This window comes from Galeopterus variegatus, unplaced genomic scaffold (assembly GCF_000696425.1).
Source record: "Galeopterus variegatus unplaced genomic scaffold, G_variegatus-3.0.2 Scaffold3102, whole genome shotgun sequence".
Taxonomy (NCBI): domain Eukaryota; kingdom Metazoa; phylum Chordata; class Mammalia; order Dermoptera; family Cynocephalidae; genus Galeopterus; species Galeopterus variegatus.
The window spans coordinates 223,094-230,633 of record NW_007729213.1 but is presented as its reverse complement, the minus strand read 5'-3'; positions in this window follow the sequence as shown (position 1 = coordinate 230,633).

The following is a 7,540-nucleotide window of genomic DNA, read 5'->3' as shown; positions in this document are numbered from 1 at the left end:
AAAAAAAAAAAAAAAAAAAAAAAAAAAAAAAAAAAAAAAAAAAAAAAAAACATATCTAAATAATCCAAGAGCTAAGGAAGAAGTCCCAAGGATAATTAGAAAATATTTTGAATTGAACAGAAATGAAAACATGAAATATCAAAATGTGTGAGATGCAGCTAAAAGGGCTTATAATATTAAGGAAGATTGGTTTCAAATTAATCTAAGCTTTTTCTTTTATAAGCTAGGAAAATAAGAGCAAAATCAATCTAAAGCAAGCAGAAGAAAAAAATAAGACAAGAGCAGACGTCAACAAAATACAAAACAGAAAAAAAGCAGAGGAAAATCAGTGAAATCAAAAGCTGGTGCTGTGAAAAAGATCAATACAATTCATAAACCTCTTGTAACAATGACAAAGGAAAACAGAGAGAACATGCAAATTAGAAAAAATTAGGAAAGAAAAAAGGTATATCACTACACCTCACAGACATTAAAAGGATAATAATTGAGTACTATGAATAATTATCTACTCTTAAATTTGACAACTTACATGAAATGAATCAATTCCTCAAGAATCACAAACTACAAAAACTTACTCAAGATGAAATAGACAACCTGAGTAGTCCTGTAATTGTTAAAGAAATTCAATTTGTAATTAAAAAGCTTTTGTAAAAGAAATCTCCAGGTCCAGATGGTTTTATTGGTAAATTCTACTAGATATTTAAAGAAGAAATAACACTAATTCCACACATTCTATTCCAGAAAATAGAAAAGAGACCATGTCTTAACTTATTTCATGAAGTTGGCATTACACTGATACCAAAACCAGATAAAGATATTTGGAGAAAAAGAAAACCACAGACCGATATCCCTTGTAAACATAGACACAAAAATTTTCGATAAAATATTATCAAGTTGGATTCAGAAATATATAAAAGGAATAGTACACCATGACAAAGGGGGTTTATTTGTGAATGAAAGCCTGGTTCAATGTTTGAAAATCTGTTAGTATAATCCACATATTAACAGTCAATGGTGAAAGATTAAATATATTATTATAATAGTTAAAAAATACCTAGGTATAAATTTAACAAAACATGTATAGGATCAGTATAAGGAAAACTACAAAATGCTGATAAAAAAATTTTTTTAAATGAAGACCTTGATAAATGTGAGGCACACCATGTCAATGGATTGGAAGACTCAACATAGTAAAAGAAACCAATACTCCTCAATCTATTCTACAGCACCAACTTCTGAAGATATAGAAAAATTGGTTTTAACATTTATATGTAAAATCAAAAGAATTAGAAGAGTCAAAACAATTTTGGAGAAGAAAATAAAATTGGAGGAATTATACTGCCTGATTTTAAGATTTACTATAAAGCTCTGTTAATAAAGACAGTGTAGTATTGGTGATGAAATAAACAGATACATCAGTAAAACAATAAAAAGTCCAGAAAGAGACCTACACAATTGTGGCCAACTGATTTTGATAAATGGTCAAAGGCAATCTAAGGGAAAATAGTCTTTTCAGTGACACATGTTAGAAAAATTGGATATCCATGTACAAAAAAAAAAGAAACTTGACCTAAATTTCATAACTTACAGTAAAAGTTAACTCAAAATGTTTCATAGATTTAATTGCAAAAGATAAAATTATAAACATGTTAGAAAAAAGCATAGGAGAAAATCATTGTAAGCAGAGGTTAAGCAAAGAAATCTTAGACATGACAACAAAAGCACAATCTATAATAGAAAAAAATGATGCATTGGGTTTTATCAAAATTTAAACTTCTGTGTATGTTCCCACAAAAATCTGTACATAAATATTTATAATTGTTCTATTCATAATCACCCAAAACTGGAAATGACCTAAATAACCTTCAGTAGGTGAATAAACTTTTGTTATATATCCATACAACAGAATACTACTCAGCAGTGAAAAAGAAAGAACTACTGATACATACAACCCCTTAAATGAATTTCAAAGGCATCATAATTAGTGAAAGAAGCAGTCTCAAAAGATAATTTACTCAGTGAGTCCATTTATATAATATTCTGGAAAAGACAAAACTATAGTGATGAAGAACAGATCAGATCAGGGGTCTGGAGTGAGAGGCACATGTCACTAAATAAAAAATAGCACAGGCATATTTTTGAGGTGATGAAGCTGTTCTTTATCCTGAACGTGGTGGTGGTTACACAAATCTATATATGTGTTAAAATTCACAGAAATCTATATCAAGGAAAGTAGTCAATTTTACGTTGTGGTAATTTAAAAAACAAGATAAATATGAAATAAGATTAGGAGACTTTAACTCACCTTTTTACATGTTTGTTTTTTCTTTTACTTTAGAGTTAGAGAAAAAAAGAAAAGTACTGATTTGACCTTACAAAATTAGTAAATTCTGTAGGCCAGAAAATAACATAAACAATATTAAAAAGTAAATAACATACTGGAAAAAAATATTTGCAACATATTTAATAGGCAAAAGATTAATGTACAGAACATATAAAAAGCTCCTTTATACCAAAAAGAAAAAGACAAAAACAAAACAAAACAAAAAAAAAACAATAGGAAAAATACACAAAAGATCTGAAGTGGCAATTCCCAGAAGAAAAAACCCAAATGGCAAATAAAATATGAAAATTGGCCCAACCATAATAGTTATCAGGAAAATGCACATCAAAACAATAAGATATTTTTCATCCATTAGAATGCCCAAATTGAAAAACATAAATAACATAAGCAAGCATGAAGGAATTGTCCTTCTCTTCCACTGTTGGTGGGAGTCAAAATTGATGACACTCTTTTGGAAGATAATTTGGTAGTTTCAATCAATATTTAAAAGCAATGCCTTTTGACCCAACAGTTCTATTTCTAGGAATCTTTCCTCTTAAGGAAATATTTGCACATATGCATAAAGATGTATATACAAGAACATACCTTGTGAGGTTGTTTGAATTAATGAAAAATTATAAACAAGTGAAATGTTTACTAATAAGAAGTTTAATGAATTATGGTAATCCATATTAAGCAATAATATTTGGCCTCTGTAAAGAGTGAGATAAATTAATATGCACTGACATGGAAATATCTCCTAACAGATTGTGGAGTGAAAAGGCAAGTAACAGAACGATATGTATAACATGATAGTAATTTATTAAAAACAAAGCAATTATGTATATGTATATATACATATACACATATAATATAATGTGTGTGCCACATAATATATGCATGTAATAATTATATATGTATACATAAATACACATATATTACATGTGTATATACACACATATATAGATGTGCACATGTAAGAAAAATAGTCTGGAAGGCTGTCCATTAAATTAGTATCTATAGTTTCTGGAAGGCTGTCCTTTAAATTAGTATCTATAGATATATTAGTATCTATAGGTAGGTAGCTAGAGTGTGTGGGAGTAGGCAGTGTGAATGTGGAGAGTATCAGTTTTCTAACATGAAATTGATTAAATTTAATTTCCTGAAATTGATTAAATGGCCTTAAATTAGGATAATTTAAGAAGGGTTTAATAATTTATAAAGCTGTGAGCAGGCTGCAGGGAAGTGATAGTGCAGTGCCCTGGGTTTAGAAACTTCAAGGTTTACACTCACAGATCTGAAGGGACAAGGGCAAAGAGCAGTTCCTGGAACCTGGCAGAAGAGAGTGGTGGGCCAAGGGCTGTTTGAGAGGGGCTGTGGCCTTTGGTCAAGGAATATAGCTCTGATGACCACTCAGGGAAGAAGACAGGGCAATAAATATCTGACCCACTGTGTCTTCCACCCTCCTTCCATTCTCCTGTCAGGGATCCTCACTGGTGAGCCCTCCTGGAAGTCAGAGGTAAGGAGCCCACTGACGCAGCCCACACCGATCAGCAGCTCAGAGCAGAGATCAGAGTGGAGAAAGAAGGAGAGTGGATCTGGAGGGGCAGTGAGTGGAAGACCTCCTCCCTTTATGCCTTACACTGCAATCTTCCGTTTTTGTGAATTGTTAACAATAAAAATGTATTACTTGTATAATTTTTCATGTCAAAAAAAAAATAGTGCCAGGTTCCTATCTGTCTTTTTTTTGTGAATTGTTAACAATAAAAATGTATTACTTGTATAATTTTTCATGTCAAAAAAAAAAACAGTGCCAGGTTTCTATCTGTCTTTCGAACTTATGTCCCCAACTCTGAATCCACAGCATCCTCATCCAGCAGGTAGAAGAATCTTACAGCTTCCCACCCATCATAAGAATCTAATCAGTTCTCATTGAGTGGGGTGTGGTGGACACTTTTGGTTGCCCACCCAGAATCAATGACCTCTTCATCCTTAAGAGACCCTGGTCTTGTTTAGGCATCCTCCAGTCTCCTGTGTAGCCAGACAATGTACTGAGGAAAGCTCTCTGTCCCAGAGGGCGCCTGATTGGTCTAAAGCTGATCCCAGTCCCCTTTCCAGTGACAGGAATAAGCAGGTGACCCAATCTGGCCAAGAAGGAAAGAAAGAAAGCCTGTTGGAAGGCCTCTGAGAAAGTCTTCCTCACTCTCACAGAGCCACAGTGTCAGACAGTACCTGCTCTCTGCTGAGGGTATCACATCTGGATGTGGTGGCTGGAGCTGCTGCAGTCAGCTTGCTGCCAGCACTGAGGATGGGTTGAGCTCAGAGATGGGATGACTGTGGGTTCTTGCTTGAATCGACCAGCCATGTGGATCCCACTGCCTCTGGACTTGCTAGTATGTGAGATAATGGAGCACCAGGAAACATCTTACTTGATTCTGATTCTTGGAGCACAAGGAAGAATTTTATTTGAGAACCCCACTGCTGCTTCCTGGGGCCATGCTGGCAGGGCTCAGGTCAGGCGCTCCCAGACTCCTCCAGTGAGCAACTCATACCCCACTGCCGCTCTTCTGACTTGGTTGTCAGGCCCCAACGTACACTTTCAATGTACTGACCATATATTTTCAGGCTACTATACATTGATCTGGAAAATGTGATGGTTTTGAGGTGTTACATTTCCCAGATTCACTTTAGAATTAAAGTTAAGCTTTAATGAGTAAAAAAAGAGGTTTATTAAGATTTTTAAAAACTTGTTTGTAAGGTGCCATATTTCTTTTTGATGATAAAGTGATTCTATGTATTACTTGTAGTAAATATAGACAATGGAGAAGAGTAAAAAGAAAATAAATATTCCATATCCATAAATAACTACTCTTAGCATTTGTGTGTATGTATATACTTTCAGCTCTTCCACTTCGTATAACTTCGTATAATGTATGCTATACGGAGATATTGCGCCCTTCATGTGTATTTCAAATGCATTAGCATTCTGGTTTCTGAACTAGACCCAAGTACAGGGAGTGTTATGTGCAATAGTAAATGGATAGATAATTAAGTGCATCTGTCCGACATAGTCCACTTCTTGGCCACTCTTCCTTTGTCAATAATAAGCACAGTGTCTGGTTGAATGGATGTAACAATACATTTACCTCCTTCAGTATTGCTCAGCATTTAGGTTGGTTAAGCAGTAGGCAAGTTTTTCCTGTGGATGTCCAGCTTTTCCTGTCATCACTTTCTCACCTTCCTCGCTCCCCATTACCATTCCTTCTCTCTTGTGACAGGAACAATCATACTACTATAGTGCACTCTTTTCCAGGAACAGGAAATTTCGGTAACTATTCTTCCACCTCTGTGTCCAAAAGTGACATAGACAATAGGTAGTTTTCATTGGCCTTAGGGAAGTACCAGAATGAATATGTTTAAAAACTCTGGTTCCAGAGCATCTTTCCTGTGTTCTCCCCACCATAGTCTTCAAATTTTTATTTCCTCGCATGACATTTTGCTTCATTTATCACTGAGACAAAGATATTTTTTATGCACCTATTGAATTTCTCATAAGTATCATGAAAATAAATGGTGTATGAGCAGTCTACAAACTCAGCTGTCAACCTTCTGCTATTCAACTTGAGAAGTGGCTAATATATTTTACTGATTTCAAGTTACTTTCTAACTGACTGTAGGGAAGGTTCTTTATGTCAATCTAGAGACACAACCAATTTTCACTGAATGATAATACAATTCAGTCCTTCTTATTTGCTTTCAGTCCCATCACAAATAGTAAGCATTCTTTTCTTTTTGTCAGAAATAATAGTCTTGTGTTTATTATAAAAACAAAATATATGTGTTGCAATACAGGTTTAAAAAGTCAAAGCTGAAATATGCTTTTTTTCTCTTAGCAATATTATTTGTCATTGCCTCTCTCTGTACTTTTTTAAAAACCCACATATTAACAGCTAACTGACTCATGAAAATAATAGAGATGGAAACTGCCATTTTTCTCAAGAAATATCCCTTTCTTCCCACAGACATAAAGAAGACCAATTTGACTTTTATTGCTAAGGTTTCCAAACCACTGAGTACGTACCTCTGCATACTTGCAAAGTGCCCTCATTACCATTAGGTTGGGTGAATTATGGTTCTATATTAACTTCAAACAAAGGTAAGTGGTCAATGAAATACATACTTGTGACCCCACAAATAATCCCTTCAATAGTCTGTTTCCATCATGATTTCCCTTTTCTTCAGTCCTTGAATTATTTGACTAAAGTCTCCACCGTGGTGTTTTCACTGTGGCTGAGCATTGGTGGCTAAAGAGAAAAAGGAAAAAGTTTAGTCAATGGCCTTGGGACACACACAAAAAATGTGTTCCCCAGGTGAGGCACACATGTGGAAGCCAAAGATCTTCATGTGTATTTCTTTTTTTTTTTTTCCTTTTTGTCTTTTTTCGTGTCCGGCAATGGATCGCAACCCTCAGTGTCGCTCCTGTACCGGACCAGGACCGGCAACGGGACCGCAACCCCCGGCGTTGCTTCCGCGCCTCGCTCAGCCAGTGAGCGGGAACCGGTCTGTATGTGGGGTCCGAACCCTCGACGGGAGCGCCACCGCGCTTCCCAAGCGGCGCACTATAGCAGTGCGCCACTGGGCCGGCCCTTCATGTGTATTTCAAATGCATTAGCATTCTGGTTTCTGAACTAGACCCAAGTACAGGGAGTGTTATGTGCAATAGTAAATGGATAGATAATTAAGTGCATCTGTCCCTTTAAGCACAGTTCCACTCTATGCTTAAATAGGTGTTTAGTGGTGGACATACCACTTTTTCATTGTGCTATCATGTAATCATCTTTTTTTTTTTTTTCCTTTTTGTCTTTTTCCGTGTCCGGCAACGGATCGCAACCCTCAGTGTCGCCCCCGTACTGGACCGGGACCGGCAACGGGATCGCAACCCTCGGCGTTGCTCCCGCGCCTCGCTCAGCCAGTGAGCAGGAACCGGCCTGTATGTGGGATCCGAACCCTCGGCGGGAGCGCCACCGCGCTTCCCAAGCGGCGCACTATAGCAGTGCGCCCCCCGGCCGGCCCCCGCAATCATCTTTGAAAATCAGTGGTGTTATCTTCCTTTCTTGTAAATCCAAGCCCCCAGATGTGGCTTGCCAGACATACTGTAATGGGTGTGCTTTCAACTTCGTAATATAAATTGCATTATATTTGTAATATCAGGTGAGG